Genomic DNA, 19,417 nt, shown 5'->3' with positions numbered 1-19,417 from the left:
TGCTGGCCGCTCACACTGGCTGCTGGCTACATACGGTAGCCCATGGCAACCCACTGCCACAGGGACTGCAGCCCACGCCGTCGCTGGCGACTCACAGCAGCCCAGCTCCAGGTTGAGCCGCTGCTCAGCATCTCAGCTGAAGAGGGCAGCGTCACTGGCCCTCGTATGTGGGATCCGAACCGGGGCCCTCTGGCGTCCCAAGCCAGCTCTTAACCATCGCGCCACTCGGCCGGCCCCTATGATTGATTTTCTTGACTTGCCAATTTATTGATTGCTAGTTATGTCCTGGGTGTTGTGCTAGGTGCTAGGAATATTCTTGTAAACAAAACAGACATCTGTCTCTTAGGAGAGACAATAAACAAATAGAAATAAGTATTTACTTACACATTGTGACAATTGCTAAAAAGAAAATGACTATGCTAGGAGAGAAAATACCAGAATGGACTGATAGAGAATGTGGTTAGGAGAGGCCTCCTGGTTACCTACCCTGTGAAGCATTTCCTCACCAGCCCCACACCCACTCCCATTCAATCAGTCACTTTTCTCTGTGCTCTAAAGTCATTTGCTTCTACTTTTGACTTGATACATCTATTTTCTAGTTAATTGTTTCTCTATCCAAGACTCTCACCCCTCATATTATTAGTTTTCGCAGTGCAAGGAGGATAGAGAGGAAAGCACATGGAATTTGGAGTCAGAAGACCTGGCTATGAATTCCTGTTTTCAGTGTAAACTCTGGATACTTGGTGAGTCATCAGATCTCATGATTTTAGTCCAGGTTCCCTGGAAGCAGAGGTGGAGGTGTAAAGCCTTGTGTACAGGTACTTTACTTGGGAAACAACCTTAAGGAGTAAGTGAAAAATGGAAAGTGACACGGAGAGGGGAGAAGAGCCAACACGAGGCTGTATGACAAGTTGGCCATCACTACAGGCAGTGGACACGTGGGCCTTGAGAGGAGCCCTGTGAAATGGTCTCAGATGACTGAGGGGAGCATTTATCTGTTGGCCGGTCTCCCACTGAGCACAGACCCCTCTCCATCCCAAAGTTTCACAAGATATAAGCTTCCAGTAGATATAGCAGGCCCTCTCTCTGAGGTGTTCGAGACACCCCACGGCAGGAAGCAGGCTTGCGGGCTCGAGGCCGGATGCTGTCCAGTTGGACCTGAGTGAAACTGGGTAATCCCTGCAGAGAAATGGTTCATGAAACAATGACTGGAGTGAGAGCGGGGGATGAAAGGGTTTCAAGTTGAGGCACCTGGTCCCCTTATTTTTAAAACAGACGCAGTAATGACACTTCCTGCCTCTTAGGCATGTGAGAGTTCAACAAGGTGCTCTATGCGGAGGAGACTGTATACTGTTGACGTTGTGCAGACACCACCACTATGACCATTTCGTACGTGATCTTCCAGTTTACACTCCCAGGAAAGCACCTGGCAGACAAGTAAACAAAACACAAGCGTGGGTTGGGTGAGTAAGTAAGTAAGGAGAGTGAGGGAGCAAAAACACAGGTATTTCAGGTTCTTTCCTCAAGCTTCCTACCAATGTAAGACTAACAAAAATATTACACTCAGTCCAGGTTCCTTCCACATTCAGTTAGATTTGAATGAAGTAAATGGTGACCTTGAGAGAAGAGAGCCGGGAAAAGGTTTCTTTGCCTATGAAATGTGACCCCACTAATGGGCTTAATTTCCTTTGGCTTTTTCCATTGTCTAACAAAATACTGAAACAGGCTCGGTGAGAAATCATCCAAAACAGGAAGATAGGGTTCTTTCTGTCTTAAAAGCTTACAAACCATGGGGAAAGCAGAGCAAGTCAAATTACACATTAACGTAGGCATAGCATGTTGACATAGCCAATAGTCACACATGATAATGGTTTAAGTGGATTGAAACCAGGCAGTGCCAACCTGTGAAGGTTTCATTTCATTAAAACTTCATTTCAATTAGCACTTGCAGGATCCGTGATAGGCAGAGCCAGCCCTGTGCCAGGCAGTGGGGCTGCAGGGGTGGTAAGGGCGACAGATAAGAAAATTAACAGTGAGAGCAAGTGTCATAAATGCTATCAAGAGAGGTGCCCAGAGGTGTTAATGGTGTGTAGAGAATAGGTACAAATGAAATCACCTAAGGCAGCTTGCTGCGGAAGAGAGGAAGAGGCAATTTTCCAAAAAAGGAAAGATACTCACCTCAGGCTCATGGAGAAGTTGACATTAGTTGGATGGCGTGAAGGAGACAGGGCACATCAAGCAGAGAGAAGAGCCTAGGCAAAGCCCTGGAGGCAGGAGGGAGCCTGGGGCTTTGGAGAAACCACAAGAGGGTCAGTGTTTGGGAGTAAGAGGAACGTTCCGGGCCATGGTGGGAGATGAGGCTGCAGCTGTGGGACCCAGTGAGGGCAGGAGCATAAGGAGCTTCTATGTCAGACCAATGCATTTAAACTTGCCGAAAGTAAAAGGCAAGCCACAGAAGGGCTTTAAGCAGAGGGATGATGTGATCCCATCAGTGCTCTTTAGAAGGATCCCTCTGGCCATGGTGGGAGAGTGGAAGACAACGTGGATATGTGTGCAAGCAGGGAGCTTGGTTTAGAAGTGATTGTAATAGTCAGATGGGAGAGGTGATAATGGCCTGTGGCAGCATAGTGGGGACAGAGAGAAGGTGATGGGTTTCCAAAGGGGAACCAGCACGCTGGTGATCATTTGTTTGGAAGACAAGGGAGGAGACGGTCAAAGCAAATCCTAGGTTCCTGCTTCAGGTGACCGGGTGGACGGTGGAGACATTTGATGAAAAGAAGAGGTTCACGGAGAAAGCACAGCAGAATTGGAAGAAGAGTAGAAACATGATAGGAGGACACATCTGATTGGGATGTTTTATTTTTCTCTATTTACTTTTGGGATACAGGATTCTTTTGTAGTATTTTTGCACAGGAAAAGGGGTATAGTCCTCAGAGCTCTCAGGATTCCCCCATATGATTGTGCAGGTCATACCCTGTGGAAGGGCATTTGGCCACAGAGTCAGTGGGACTGAAATGCAGTCCACACTTGCTCCTTACGTGTGCCCGGCCAGGGCTTCAGCTGCCTGGAAGACGGGATGCCTCATGCTGGATACTTTCCATCTCCCCACCATTTACTCTCCTCTGTGTCATGGATGGCGGGCCTGGATGACTGCACCTGCTGGCTGGGTTCTACCTGTGGGAGGAGCTGACAGGAGATCAAAAGGAAGAGGTTTTGTTTCTCTTGGCTCCCCCTACTCCCCACTACTCCCCACTACTGGGTGGCCATCCATTGTTTCTTTCTGCCTTCGCTGAGGGTCATAGCTCCACAGCTATAGTTCCTGTTGGGTTTTGTGTACAGGGATTTCTCCCCTTGCTTCTCAGGGCTGAGTGGTAACGACTTCCCACTGTTGCTAGCCCCAGGGTGCTGTGTGCCATTCCTTGTCGATTTCCCTAAATCCTGCCCACAACTTCGTAAATGGTGCCTTCCTTACACTCTCCTCAATTATCGTCTGAAGCTGTCACCTGTTTCCTGCCAGGACCAGGACTGATTCAGAATCCTTTTCTAATTAACACAAAGCAACATCTCTTTTCATTTAACTATGCACTTGCGGAGCTGTGCAGGTCATAGGGACCCCTGGTTCTAATTCTTACAAAAACACTCTATAGAGTCTGAAACTCAGGCAGCCTTAGTCCATTTGGAAAGTGGGTGCCAGACAAGCTTTTCAGTTTGATCCAAAGTTTGAGTTAGAAGGGAAGGGGGAAGACAGTCGTTAGCTGAGTCTGTTCGGGCTACTACAGCAAAGTTTCACAGACCAGGTGGCTAACGAACAACAGACATTTATCTCTCACAGTTCCAAAAGCTGGAAGTCCAAGATCAAGACTCCAGCATGATTGCCTCCTGGTGAGGCCCTCTTCCTGGTTCATAGCTGGCGCCTTTTCACGGTGCCCTCACCTGGTGGAAGGGGCTCAAGATCTTTGTGAGGCCTCTTTTCATAGGGGCACTAACTTCACTCATGAGGGCTCCACCCTCATGACCTAAGCAGATCCCAAAGACCCCAACTTGTAATACTATCACCTTGGAGGTTAGGATTTCAGCATGAGAATTTTGGGGGGACACAAATAGCCAAAGCATAGCAGTGGGAATGAGGAAGTTGTTCAAAGTCAGGGACCCTGGGAAAAAGTGCTGTGGACGTGTCAGTGTCAGGTATCAATATCAACCCATCAAGCCTTCCTTGGGAATTGAGAATTGACACTTGAGAATTGTTTGGGTGGGAGTATAATGGCAGATGCCAACCCCAACTCTACCAAGATGGACTTCTCCTTCTCCCCCAACCCTGGCCAAGAAAAACTACTCCTAATTAACCCTGGAATCAGGTACAAGAGAATATCTTCCTTAAACTCTCTGGTTTAACAAGACATTATTACAGTCATTGATCTCTACTCTCCCATGTAGAGAAATTATTTTAATGCATATTTTTTAAATGTATGTAATATGTGGGTATGTAGATCCAATTACTCATTCATTCATTATTTATTTACTCATCAAATTGCTATCAAATGCCACCTAGATTGGATCACTATATCTGTTCTCAGGTGGCCTCTCACCTATTCCTAAAGTAAGAGGGATGAGGCATGCAAGGATGATACAAAGCCAGAATAAGTAAAGGATAGAAAAAGGAGAGGTAAGGTGGGACCTGCAGCCGACCTTTCCCCTAACTGCAGCCAGGCTGAGGCCCGATAGTTAAGACGACCCTGGGCAGGCTCATGCTCTCACGTTGATGGTCACATTCACTTTGTGCTCTTACACGGACAGCTCTGCATGCATGGAGTGGGCTGTGCTAGAGGCCTATACGTTGGCAGGTATGTGACCCAGCTGCAGTTATGAAAGCCTTAGTTCTCGCAAATATAAACACAGGAGCCCGTGAGCTTTTTCCCCAGTCCTTTTTGTAGTCAGAAACAAGGAGACGACTCGTCTGATGACCAAGACTGAGAAACAGCAGCCTATTAATTCATATTCTTCCTCTGACCCTTTCCCGGCTGTGGTGTGTGGCACTGTGTTGAACTACAGGTCAGTGTTAAAGAGGCTCTGGCATCTCAAATTCATTGCTTAAACATCTAGAATCCTTATTCCAGGAAGTTACACAGCTTCCAAGCAGGATATATAAAGTTAAGTTAAAAAAAAATCATTGTACTTCAATATTCTGGGGAAATCCCAAATATCAATGCTCTCTCACCAGAGCCATAAATTGACAAGAGGTCAAAGCTTGCTCGTTTGCTGGCCTTCCCCAGGGGTTTCCAATTTCCTGAGAACCAGGAGTGAGCAAAGGGCCTTACTCAGCCTTAGAGAGCTTTAGCCCTCTAATTTACTTCTGTTTTTTCTACACCTGTCTGTTGATATTTGTACTGAAGTGGTGGGATCCCCCCCAAACTTGTCTTCTGCCTTCCCTACCACCCATGATTGAATGAGAGAGGCAGTGAGAGTTTACAACTTGAATTAAGATCTGCTTTCCAAAATCTTCTATTTTTTTCTTTTTACTTACCTTCTTTCCTTCCATTTTACTTTTCCTTCTGTTTTTTTTTTCTGCCCCTTTTATTTATTAACTTATCCAATTATTCATCTATTACATATCTGGGATCCTACCTTAAACCATCTAGCACCTCTTCCCCATTAGGATTTAGATTTAAGTCTGGGAATGCCTGGATGATTTGTGGGGTGGGCCTACCATGGGTCTGTATACCTGACGGACAGGAGCCTCCTAAGAAAGACCCAGTCCACAGGGAAAGAAGTCGGGGACATCTACTAGGTTCAATGGCAATGGCCCAGGATTGGGGTGGCGTTGGTATAGTCCTGATGGGATTTGGGAAACAGCACAGTGCCTGTCACTCAGATGTCTTCTGGCCTCGCACCCAGGGACTTGTGCTGCATCCTAAGGTGAGGGTGTTGGAATCAAAGGGCAAGTAAAAACTCAAATATTAATAGCTCTTCACTCAAACATGCCTAGGTTACAGAAAGCAGCAGCAGCCTGGAGCCAGGCAGATGTCAGTGTCCTTGACCCTGTGCAGGCACAGCTTTGACATGAACAGTGGTGACACCAGGAAGAAGGCAATTCCTCAAAAGGCCACTTTTGGTGTCAGCAGCAATGGAGACCTCAGCCGAGTAAGGACAATCAGGTGAGGAAGAAAGTGGCAGGTGCCACGTGTAGCAGCAGAGTTGTGGTGCTCAGTATCCGTAGGACAATCACTGAAAACGCCCAGACTTTGGGGGATAAACTCGATGTGAGGATGGATGGTTGGGAGCATCCACACAGTGAATTTGGGTAAATCCAGAAAACACTGTTTTGAGTCCCTTACTAATTAAAATCCTGCTTCACTCCAGGCAACTGACTTCGGGAGACACGGATTGTTCCATATCCTTTCATTCCAACTTAGTTCCAAAAAGGATTTGCGAAAGCTTTACATGAAAGCCTTAGATATTAAAGGGTCAATGTTTTAAAAAGTGGGCAAAGAACCATAGTCAAGAAATAAAGACTGGAGGAAAGGGAAGAAAAGATGTGTTGCACTACAAAAGGCTATTCAAGAAAATGTTCGTGATGAACTTGAAACTCCTATCTCTTTGGGACTTAATTCCTGACAATGCAAATTCTATGCCTAATCGAGATCCAAAAAAGATGAAATGCAGTTACTCAGGCAGAAATGCCTGAATGTATGACTGTGCCCAAATAGGAAGTTGCTATAATTCTTCATGTTTAGAGCACTACCTGGAGTTACTGAGTTTAGTTTGAGTAGATTCTTGGAAAATTATGATTATTACTTCTCAAAAACTCTATAGGTAAATATTTCAGTTCTATTTTACAGGTAAGGAAACCGAGGCTTAGACAGGGTAGGTCATTTATCCAAGGTGACCCATTCAGTCGTAAAGAGCCAGGTCTTGAAACCCAGGTCTGTAAAAACACAAAATCCATGCCATCCCATTGCATACATATGCATGTGTACCTATGTGTAGTCTAGCAAATGCAGCATCTAGTAAGTTCCAGGCTCTGCCCTAAGTGCTTGACAAGTACTAACTCATGTAATACTCACAATGACCCTAGAAAGTAAATGACCTCCTATTTCCAGTCCACAGATGAGGTAATTGAAGGAAAGAGAGATTATGCAGTTTACCAAGATCGCATATCCAGTGGCAGAGCTGGCTGTCCGGTGAAGGGCCCATTCTTTCCTGATTACTCACTGGTGCTACTACGTGAATGGAAGCGCAATTACTGAGCACTTATTCTGTTCCAGGGACTGTTGGTACTGTTTTGAGTGCTTTAAATTTATTAACTTGTTCAGTTCATGTGCTCAGGTAGTCTACATACTGAAAGCCTCTAAGGTCATGGAGCATGGTGGCTAAATTATAAGTGTGGGCTCTGGAGTCAGTCCCTGTTTGTTAGTAGTTAAATGACCTTGGGTAAATCATTTAATCTCTCAGTGGCTATTTCCACATCGTAAAGTGAGAGTCATAATTGTTTCTACTTCATAGATTTGTGGTAAAGATTAATTATTATGCATAAAGTGATTAGCATAGTGTCTGGCAAGTAGAAAGTGCTGGAGGTTTTTGTTTTTTGTTTTGGGGTTTTCTTTTTTTTTTTTGGCACGTAAGGAGCTTACACTTAATGCACAGCTGTGTGAGGGTGTCCTAGTGCAATCCTATAGCTGAGTCCTAAGGGTCAGTGTCTACACAGTACTGCGGCATTGACTTATGTGCCCTCTGGGCCTCTACCAGCTCCAGGACTGGCTGCTGGTGGATGCTGTCTTCATGACACACCTCCCCAGGGCACTGGCTGGCCATTGATATTTTAAACTGAAGAGATGGGTTGCCTCTAACCCAAGAAATAAGTTGAAAAGGGGAAAGTAGGAATAACTAGGAGGCTGCAGGATGCCAAAGGAAACTTGTCTGCCCAGGAGCAGAGGGCTTATCCTTGATGAGTAGCTGAGACTCTGCCTTCCTTGAAACTAAGACTGGCTGCCTGGCAATTAATAAAAATTTCAAGGCTGTTTGACATGGCAAGAAATAATAAATGACTCTGCAGTACCAAGACAACTGCTTGGCCTCAGGGTCAAGGATGATGCTTGAGGGGTTCTCCCTGGCAACCAGGAGGCAGGAAGCCCAAGAGAAGCAAGGCCAATAAGCAGCAGCCTTATGTACCATGGTCATAATCACTTCTCCACCTTCTCTGCAGTCTGGCACACCTCCTCCATTGTGGAAACCTTGAGGCCCTGGGGATTCACCTGGTGGGATCAGAATATGTGGACCAGAGCTGCTCCACATAACCTGGGTCCTCGGCCCCAGAAGGAATGGCTGCTTCACTCTGAATAAGGGCCAAAGAACAAGGCTGAAGCACTTCAGCTATCACGATCATCTTCATCTTCAGTGTTCCTCTTTGCCTCCCATGTGCCTTCCACACTCTTGCTGAGCTTTTGCACACACTATCTCCTTTGCTAATAAGCATTATTCTCCCTATTTTACAGGTCAAGGAACTATGGACGAAAGATGTTGATTAAATTGCCCAGGATGGCACAGCAAGGAAACAGGTCTGGAGAGGCGGCCAGAGAGGTGGGGAGGGCCAGAGCGTGTAGGAGCTTTCCCGTTTTACCTTTATCGTGGAGCAAAGTTGTATCCATTGAAAGGTTTGAAGCATGGGCAGGGCAAAATCAGCATTGTAGTTTGAAGAGGACACTGGCTGCTGAGCGGAGAATGAATTAAATGAAGGAAGACGAGTTTTGAGTCCAATGCAGTGGTCCAGGTGAGAGGAAATAGTAAACTCAGGTGGTGGTGATGGAATGAATTGAATGGATTCCAGAGATATTTGAAAGTCCAGGGCCTGCTTACACTTCAGGGGGTCCTGGAAAATAAGTGCATCTCCTTTTCAATAAGTTTACCAGAGAACAAAAAAAATATTCAAACACCGCACAGCCAAAACAAAAAAAGAAGTCTCAGATCCTGTGCTGGCCAAATAATAAATCTTGAAGCTCCCCAAGAATTATTAGAAAACAGTGTGGTGCTTTATTTGCAAACTTTTCAGTTATGTCAGATGTGTAGTCTAGGCAGTGAGTAACCAAGGACTATTGCACAACTTGAAGCCCTTGTAAAGGAGTGAGGCTGGAACATTGAGAGCCTCGACAGCTTCCAGATCCCTTCCCTGCTCAGCATTCTAAGCACAGAGCATCAGAGCCCTTGGCCACAGAGGCCACATGTCTCACGAAAGACAATGCCAACTCCTCCCCCAATTCGGAAGGGCAGTGCTTTTAACCTGTTCTATTTCCAGCATTTTACTATAATCCATGTCAAAGTAAATGGAACTGGCAGTAATAGATTTATGAGGAAAAAGTGAGAAAGCTAAATGGAGACCTTGGCTGAGGGTCCAGGGAATGAACCCTACAAGCAACAGGTGCCAAGCATTAGAGTATGTAAACAGAGACCTATTGGAAAGCAAGGAGAAAAATGCAGAGTAACTGAGCCAAGTAAGCTCTAATTATATAGAAATTTCCACCAAGGAACTAGAAGAACCACAGATGGGGAAGTGGGTGTGATCCCAGGCATTTTATGGCTGAAGGCTGAGAGTTAGAAAAGAGTGACTCTCCTAAATTTTCAGAGATAAGCCTGACTCTAGGACAGGGGCTGTTTGTTGCTCTCTTTGAATGAATGAATGAGGCCACTAGACCTTCACTGGAGGCTTGGTTCAGCCACTTGTATTCCTGCCTCAGGAACATGGCTTAGTCTGTTCACTCGTCTGGAATTCTGCTCCGACGGGCCTTAACATGGCTGAATTCCTAAATTAGCCTACCAGGAACTCTCCACTACATCACTTTCCTTCATTTTCCCTGAAGCACTTATTATTATTTGACATTTTCTTTTCTAATTTGCTTATTTACTTATCTAGTATTGGTCTCATATCCCTGAGAACAGAGACTTTATGTTTATGCCAAGTCAAGTCCCTGGAATTATGACATTGCCTGGCCTGGCAGGAACTCAGTGACGTTGAGTGAAGGCTATTCATTGATAATCAGGAAACTGAAGCTTTGTAAATATGATGCAAAAGTCACCAGGTAGAAGATGGGAAATTCAGGCAAATAATTCATTTAATGTTTATTGTATGAACCAACGAATTAGACCAATGTTTTTTAAATTTTGTCAATTAATTATCTAAGAAGGTCTCAGGGACTGAAGCATGTGCATATTTATAAAACAAATGTAAGACCCAATATATCAATGTCAACAAAATAATGTGCACATAAGTTCACTGACAAAATACACTGTATTAAGCACTTTCTCAGTAATATTGCAAAAAACAGCTCTGATATAAATGTTTCATCAAAAGTGTAAAATAAAGCAACTAAAAATTTGTGACTTCATTTTTAGAAAGATAAATTTCTGCTTCTCCTAGTTTTTTCTGTTTCCAAACAACCACTTAAAGTTGCAGCAGCCCAAATCATTTAAATAGAGCATTTTTTTGAGAATACAAGCATTGTAAGATGTCAGAGTTATAGCTGAGATTCAGACCCAGCCTCCTAGAAAAATCACAGCAGGAAGAGTTCCAATTAGTCACACCCAGGAATAAACTGAATAGCCACTTCATAGGAATAAGAATAGCTTCAGGATACCCAGTTTCTTTTTCCTTCTTCCTTCATGGCTAGTGTTCCTACACCAGAGATGGAGACACTAGAGATTTCAAGCTACAGGTAGGTTATCAGAGCCCGTGTGAGCTTGGCCTCCTCTAAAGCATCCTCAACAGAGGTGTATTAAATGCTGTTTGATCAAGATGTGAGGGAGCTGACAGGTGGATATTTTGTGTTGGTCAGGTTGTGATTCATCCAAGAATAACCCATCAGGAGCCTGAAAAGTGAATGGCTCAGTAAAGCCCCACCCCTCAACCTTTTCAACTGCGTACAGGCTTCTGAGCTCTTGTGCGTGAAGCGTGCCTGGTTAAGAGTATCTGAATGGAATTTCAGTCTGCTCATCTGTGTTTTCCAAATTTCTCATTAGTAATTTGCTCTTACCTAGAGGTTATTCAGGATAAAATTGAAAATCAAAGAGACACAAGCTTGTGGCTCTCAGTGTTTCATTGTTTCTCCCTTCTCCTGCTACTCTTTGGACTGGAAGAAGGTAGGAAGGAGGGGGGAGGTGAGTTTACATCTTGCTGCCTTGTGTTGGGCAAAAGAAAGAAGACTTCTTGCAAATAGTAGAAGGTGTAGAAAACCCTGAGGTCTTTGAATGAGAGAGCATCATTCTTGGTCTTCCTGCCACATTGAAGCAGAAATTACCTGGTGTGATTCATCTTAGGGTGCTTATTTGAAGTTTATCCACTTCATTGGATGTGGTCCCAAGCAGAGCAGTGATGATCAGAGCTATCTGACCCTCCACCAACCCTGGGGTCCTAGGTTTCCTATGTACCTATGGGACACCTGTTTACCTTCTCTCTACTTGGGGCCCCTGCCTTGACAGATGAGTCTGTGGGGGTTCAGAACAAGCCATCCCAATGTGTTTCAGTAGTATAGAGATTACTTTGAGCTAAAGGCAATGTTAGCTTCAGGCTCCAGAGAAACTTTTGCCCCTCCCTTTAACTACCTAGAAGAACTTGAATCAGAAGCCTTGCCCCTAGCAGGTTATCAGAGATACCTTATTTTGACCTATCTATAGGGCAGGGCAAACTTCTATTTACTAAATGTTTGTTCTTATTATCCTGCAATGACCCTTTGACGCCTCCAAGGCTTCACCTCACCCCTAGCTCAGGCTGTCTCATATGCCCATGCTCCCTTTCTACCTCTGAACCTCTCCTGCATGTGGGGTCTCTGACTCTCATGTGAGGTTCCCATATATATGTATATATTAAAATTGGTTATTTTCTCTTGCTAATCTGTCTCATGTCTATTTAATTATTAGACTAGCCAAAAGAACCTAGAGGGTAGAGGAAATTTTGTTCCTCCCCCACAATTCTTAATACTATTAGGATAATTTTTCTGAATATTCAGGTTCAGATTTTTTTGCTTTAATGATTTTTATTTTTTAAAGATTTGTATTAAAATATAGCTAACATGAAATATTATGTTAGTTTCAGGTGTACACAAGAGTTATTCAACATTTATAAACCTAAAGAAATGGTCACCATAAGTCCAGCAACCATCGGACATCATATCACGCTATCACGATATTATTGACTATATTCCCCATACTGTACCTTACATCCCCATGACTTATTTGTTTTATACCTAATAATTTGAACCTCTTATTACCCTTCACCTTCCCCTCATTTTTTAATTGTTCAATTACAGTTCACATTCAATATTATTTTATATTAATTTCAGGTGTGCAACATAGTGATTAGACATTTATATAATTTAAAAAGTGATCCCCCTGACTATTCTAATACCCACCTGGCACTCTATATAGTTATTAGCATATTATTATTGACTGTATCCCCTATGCCAGTGGGTCTCAACCTTCCTAATGTGTGACCCTTTAATACAGTTCCTCATGTTGTGGTGACCCCCAACCATAAAATTATTTTTGTTGCTACTCTATAACTGTAATTTTGCTACTGTTATGAATCTTAATGTAAATATCTGATATGCAGGATGTATTTTCATTGTTACAAATTGAACATAATTAAAGCATAATGATTAATCACAAAAATAATATGTAATTATATATTGTGAAATATTTATTTCTAATTACAAATAAATGAAATTTTTTCTTGAAGCATGGAGACGGATAGAGGAGCAGTGTCTCGGTTCTTAAGACCATCGAAAATATAAATGACTATGCTCCTTATACTATAACCTACATCCCCATGACGACTTTGTAACAACCAATTTGTACTTCTTAATCCCTTCCACTTTTCACCCACACCCCAACCCCCCTCCCTTCTGGCAACCATCAAAATGTTCTCTGCATCTATGAGTTTATTTCTGTTTTATTAGTTTATTTTGTTCTTTAGATTCCACATATAAACAAAATCACTTTGCATCTGTCTTTTGCTATCTGATATACTTCACTCAACACAATACCCTTCAGTTCCATCCATGCTGCTGCAGACAGCAAGAACCCATTCCCTTCCCTAGCTGAGCAATATTCCATGGTATATATGTACTACCTCCTCTTTATTGATTCCTCCATCCGTGGACATCCAGGCTGCCTCCACATCTTGGCCATTGTAAACAATGCTGCAATGAACATATGGATGGACATGTCCCCTCAAAGTAGCATTTTGGGTTTCTTTGGATAATTACCCAAAAATGGGATTACTAGGTCCTTCTTTGTCACTTGTTATAGCCTTTGTTTTAAAGTCTATTTTGTCTGGTATAAGTAGTGCTACCACAGCTTTTTTTTTTTTTAATGAAATATTTTTTTCCATCTCTTTACTTTTAGCCTGTGTGTGTCTTTTTATCAGCCGTGAGTCTCCTGTAGGCAGTATATGTAAGGGTCTTGTTTTCTTATCCATTCAGCCAACCCTATATTTTGATTGGAGCATTTAATCCATTTACATTGAAAGTAATTGTTGATAGATATGCAGTTATTGTCATTTTATTCATATTTTTTATCCTTTTTTTTCTTCTTTGTCTTAAAAAAGTCCTTCTAATATTCTTTGTAATACTGGTTTGGTGGTGAAGAACTCCTTCAGCTTTTTCTTGTCTGGGAAGCTCTTTATCCTTCCTTTGATTCTAAATGACAGCCTTGCTGTGTAGAGTAATCTTGGTTGTAGGTCCTTGCTTTTCATCACTTTGAATATTTTGTGCCAATCCCTTCTGGGCTGCAAAAGTTTCTGTTGAGAAATCAGCTGACAATCTTATGGGATATCCCTTGTAGGTAACTAATTGTTTTTCTTTTGCCACTTTTAAGATTCTCTCTGTCTTTAACCTTTGGCATTTTAATTATGATGTGTCTTGGTGTGGGCCTTTTTGGGTTCATCTTGTTTGGGACTCTGCACTTTCTAGACTTGTATGTCTATTTTCTTCACTAGGTTAGGAAAGTTTTCAGCCATTATTTCTTCAAATAGCTTTTCAATGCCTTATTGTCTCTCTTCTCCTTCTGCTACCCCTATAATGCAATTATTGGTATGCTTGAGGTTGTCCCAGAGGCCACTTAAATTCTCCTCATTTTGTTGGATTCTTTTTCCTTTTTGCTTTTCTCATCATATGTTTTTTGCTACTTTATCTTTGAAATCACTGATTCAGTTCTCTACTTCATCTAATCTACAGATGAGTCCCTCTAATGAATTCTTTATTTCAGTTTTTGTTGTCTTTATTTCTGACTGTTATTTTATGTTTTTAAACTCCAATTTTATGTTTTTTATCTCTTTGTTGAAGTTCTCCCTGAGATCATTGAGCATCCTCGTAGCCAGTGTTTGGAACTCTGTATCTGGCAGATCACTTGTCTCCATTTTTTTAGTTCTTTTTCTGGAGCTTTATTCTGTTCTTTTATTTGGAAAATGTTTCTTTGTCTCCCCATTTCGGCTGCCTCTCTGTGTTTGTTTCTATGTAGGGCTGCTATGCCTCCCAGTCTAAGTAGAGTGGCCTTAGATAGTAGGTGTCCTGTGGGGCCCAGGGGCACCATTTCCCTGGTCACCAGAGCCAGGAGCTCCAGGTGTGTCTTGTGTGTGGGTTGTATGTACCCTCCTGTTGTAGAAAGTCAATTGCTGTTTGCACATCAGAAGGATTGACCCTCAAGCTGATTGGTTGTGAGGACTGGTTGTGACCATAATGAAGGAGCTATTGTACGGGGGCTGACCCTACAGATCAGGGTTCACTTCAGTGGGGCTTTGGTGTCTACCCAGTCTACCCTTTAGACATGTCATCCTTGGTGGCCAGATGATATTCTGGCCCAGTCCAAAGCTGGCCATTGCCCCTGCCAGCCCCAGGGCCTCCTGGGAGGAGACCAGCTGCAGACCAAGTTCAGCCACAGTCTGTGCCTACCTGCACCCACCTGGCATGAGCCACAAAGCAATCTAGAGACGACCACCACCCATGCTGTGCTTGGAAGTGCCTCAAGTGTCCAAGTGGCGAACCAAGACTGACTGTCACTAGTGGTGGGCCTAGAGCTGCTCAGCCAGAGGTACAGGATATGCTGAAGCCAGATGCTGTTTGTTTGGGTGTTGTAAACCTTTGAGGAATTTTAAGAAAGTCTGCAACATGAGCCAAGGCATGCCATTTATATGGAATGGCCACTGGAAGCAGCTTGGGTGTGCCCAAAAGTTGGGTGAGGTGTGGTCTCAGGGAATCACTAGGGTGGGGCAGGTTGATGGTGACTCAGATATGGCAGCCACCTGTGTCTGTATTCGGGGTGGGGATAAGGCTCAACAAAGATACAATGGCCTTTGCCAGCTTCTCTGTCCAGGAGAAAGCTGCCCCTCCACCCCTCACCCTGAAGCTGGACAACTCATTTCTTCCCTGTATGTCCTTGGCACCTTTTGAGCTGTTACCCCAGCACTGGAGTTCAGAGCAGGTCAGTCTGTCAGCAAGTTAAGTCCATGCATGGTCCCTTTAAGCGGAGTACCTGGGAGTGCAGCCACCCTCCACCTTACTCAGGCACAATTTCTGCTTGTTTTCACAGCCAGAAGTTATGGGGACTTCTCTCCTGTCACAGAAGCCCTGGGCTGGGGAGGGGCTGAGACCCCTCACTCCTCTAGGGGGAACCTCCACAGCCAAGATGTCCTTCCTGGTTTTTATGGTAACACATAGGTGTGGGACCAGCCTGTTCCACATCTTTGTCCCTCCTACCAATCTCAAAGTTGCTTCTTCTATATTTCTGTTGTTTCAGGGCTTTGGTTCAGCTGGATTTCAAACAATTATCAATAATGGTTACTCTGTGGTTTAACTGTAATTGATGTGGTCCTGAGAGGAGGTGAGCACAACATTTATTTACTCTGCCATGTTGACTAGAAATTCCAGGTTCAGATTTTTCAACTTCAAGATCCTTCAAGTTCAGATCTTTGACTTTTCAGAATGTTATTTTGCTGATGCTGTCTTTGCTATCTTTGAAGATCTATAAGGATGAAATTATTCTTATTTCATTTATTTGCACAAACATATATGCTAATACAACTACTTTTCTACCTTATAATCTTCCCATACAACAATATCTTGAGTGTGGGTGTTGCCAAAAAACAGGTTCTTGGTGAATGTTGCAGGAAAGAATTCAAGGATGTACCAAGTAAGCCAAGTAAGCAAAGCCAAGCAATCAGAGGATTTATTAAAAGAAAAGAAGATAGTACACTCTCAAAATAGTGGGAGTGGGAAGGCCAGGAAAACCGCAACTTCCCCAAAGAACAAAGAGCTTAGGACTTTATTAAAATGAGGGTGTGAAATATTCAAGATTTAGGGCAAGATTATAGGCATTCCTACATGGGTCCTTACGACCACTGTTTCCCATCAGGAGGTGGGATTCCCTTGTCCTTATTTGGCCCTTGTTGGAACTGTTATGGCGCCACAGGGGATGGAGGTTAGGTTATTCCCTGCCTGCAATGCTAATAGTATTAGAATCCATTACAATTATCTAAAGTTCACCTTGAGGGGCAAGACAGTGTCCCGAGTCACCAAAATGTAGTTCTGGCTAATCTGGTAGCTGCACCTTTTCTTAAGAATGATCTCATCTTCTCTTTCCTCTGTCTCCTCTCACCTCCTTCTTCCCTTCCTCCCCCTCTCTTCCTGCGGCCCTGTTCTTTCTGCCTACAGTAACATGGGGAACCCACCACATGTCAGATAGGTAGGATTGTTACTAGCATTGAGGTTCTTGGGTTTCCCGAGATAGAAATCAAGAAGAAGCCTCAGAAAAATTTCCAGACAAATTTTATTAAGCTTATGCTTAAGCACAAGGGAGGCAGCACAGAGGAGAGGAAGGTCCTCTGAACTGACTTGGGGGCCAGCTCTGCTTGTACTTTTATAAGCTGCAGATAAAGTGGGCTTGCATGAAAAGCCAGGCTTTTTGAAAGTGGAAGGTTTTTGTAAAAGAGGGACTTTCTTTACCGACTAGGATGTCTGGTAACTATGTTTCCACCTGCGCTGTGGGGCTAAGATGACAGACTGCTCATTATTACCACCCCAAAAAGGTCATCTAGTGGTCAAACCTTGATCAATTGGGCTTGTGAAACAGTGGTTTCTATATCTTTATGAAAGTAAGCGGTTAGAAGTGAGAGATAATGATGTGCTATTTCTGCATTTTTGTGTAAGGTGATGGGATGGTGGCATTCTTATGGTCAGCTTATCCAGAGTTCCTTCTGGCCATCCAGCATTCCTTAGGCTGCAAGCCCAATTCCCTATGCCGTCTCAGGATTAGGCAAGTAAGTGTAGATTTCATCTCATAGGATCTCTCTCTACCACATCTGATGATTATGGAACTGATACTGGAATCAAAGATCATTAGTAAATGGGTTTTTGTTTTGTTTTTGTTTTTTGCCTGAAGGCACTCCCCACCCCCACAGTTCCAGTGGCAGAAAGTATTGGTCTTATTGGATTGAAGCAACAGAGAAAGAAGTTCAGGGCTTTACAGAACAGCTGGAAATTTGGGGTGGGAGGGAAGGAAATCTGAAAGTGATGAACTACAGGGCAAGACCCAAAATCTGAGTGAAAATTCTGCCCAAATCCCTAGTGACTATTAAACCTCACATGTATAGGGAAACCCCGGGGACTGTAGTTAAAAAAAAAAATTAAGACAGAACTGCACTGGATAAATTTATGAATTTGCTGCCTTTTTTTTTTTTTTTTAGTGTTTTTCCATACATACATCTAATATCGGAAGATACGGCTCAAGGCAAACAGACCAGCAAAGGAATTGCAAAATCTGAGCATAAACCCTACCCGACAGAAATACAACCACTACAGCATATTTAAGTTACCTGGCCATGTCACATCCCACAACCATTTTAGTTTATGTCCCCAATTCCCCCATCCCCAGGAAGTAGTTCTGAAATGCAGCAAGGACCAACAGCGGAGGGTGTTATGGATGGGGGTAAATTATAGCAGAAATCTGTAGGTAGGGTCACATAATACTTGCTCTTGGATTACCTGTGGTATGTGGAAAAAAAACAGTAGAATGACAGGTGAGAAGAGATAAAAAATGTCTCACATCTATGTAGAGAATTCCAGAAATGAGGTTTTACTAAAAGTTTTTCTTTGAACTATTAACAGCTTATAAGTAAGGAACAGTAATAGACAGACCCTCAGATGAACTTAAAGCCCTGTCACTAAGCATGGGATGAGAAAATAATTTTTTTATTACTTAAAAGAGTAAAGGATTTTAAAATCTGTACTGCTGGAAGCATATGAGTTTGGGCTCTTCTGGCCTTTAACTGTTTCACTTGAAAGTAATTCTCTAGATCTGTGGCTTAATTCAAATCTGCAGGTTGAGGATTTCTCTTTGCTTTATAACATAAATAAATGATCAACTCTTTAGTTTATCTTTTATATTAATAGGAATTTTCGTATGCTGACTTTGTCTAATGTACTATTCACCCTGACAACTAGGGTTAATAATCTTAATCTTGAAGAAAAAACAAAGTCAGTCATTTAAAAAATACTAACTTTGTAATAGTAACCAAAAAGAGAGGAGCAAAGTTACACAAAGGCTAATAAACATTTTAGAATTCTGAGCCTCACAAGAAAATAAAGAAATGCATGTCAAAAAATGAGTCTTTCCCTATTAAATTGGCAAATATTTTACAAACCATAATAATCACTGTCTTAAGGAAAAGAGGCTTAATTGACAGACTCTTTCTGGGTATTGTGTCATAGTATTTGCCAAGAGCCTTGTCTTAGTTGAGGTATGTTAACTCGTTTAACTAAAATATACCCAAAAGGATAATTACTCAAACAGTAGAAGTTTATTTCTTGCACACATAATAAATACTAGATGGGAGAATGGTGCTGCCAGCTCTGCCATCTTTAAAATATGGCTTCCAAGTTAATGTGGGACACATCTCCATTCTACCAGCTGCAAAGGTGGGAACACAGGGCACTGTCCAGGACCAGGAGAGGAAATGGTACATATCACTACTGTTTAAATTCCGGTAACCAAAATTCAGTCACTGACCACATCTTATTGGACAGGAGACTGGAAAACATAGTCTGTGTCCTCAGAAAGAAGAGAATGTCAACTTTGATGACTAGATAGATATTTCAACAGGAACACTTAAAATATTATATACACAGAGGGTGCCCAAAAAATGTATACACATTTTAAGAAAGAAAACCTGTATTAAATTGTAATACTCAATATATGCCAATAACGAAAGATGAATACAAGTCACGTTTGACTTCTGCAATCACAAGGGGTGCTCAAAGTGGTTACCATCAGTGTTCAGACATTTCTGATTACAGCTAACTATTGCTTGAGCAACATTGACCAAAGTGTCCACTCGTATACATATTTTGGCACCCCCAGTGTGTGTGTGTGTGTGTGTGTGTGT

The sequence above is a fragment of the Hipposideros armiger genome, unplaced genomic scaffold, assembly GCF_001890085.2.
Source record: "Hipposideros armiger isolate ML-2016 unplaced genomic scaffold, ASM189008v1 scaffold_312, whole genome shotgun sequence".
NCBI lineage: Eukaryota > Metazoa > Chordata > Mammalia > Chiroptera > Hipposideridae > Hipposideros > Hipposideros armiger.
The sequence above is the reverse complement of the archived record's forward strand: the minus strand, read 5'-3'. Positions refer to the sequence as shown.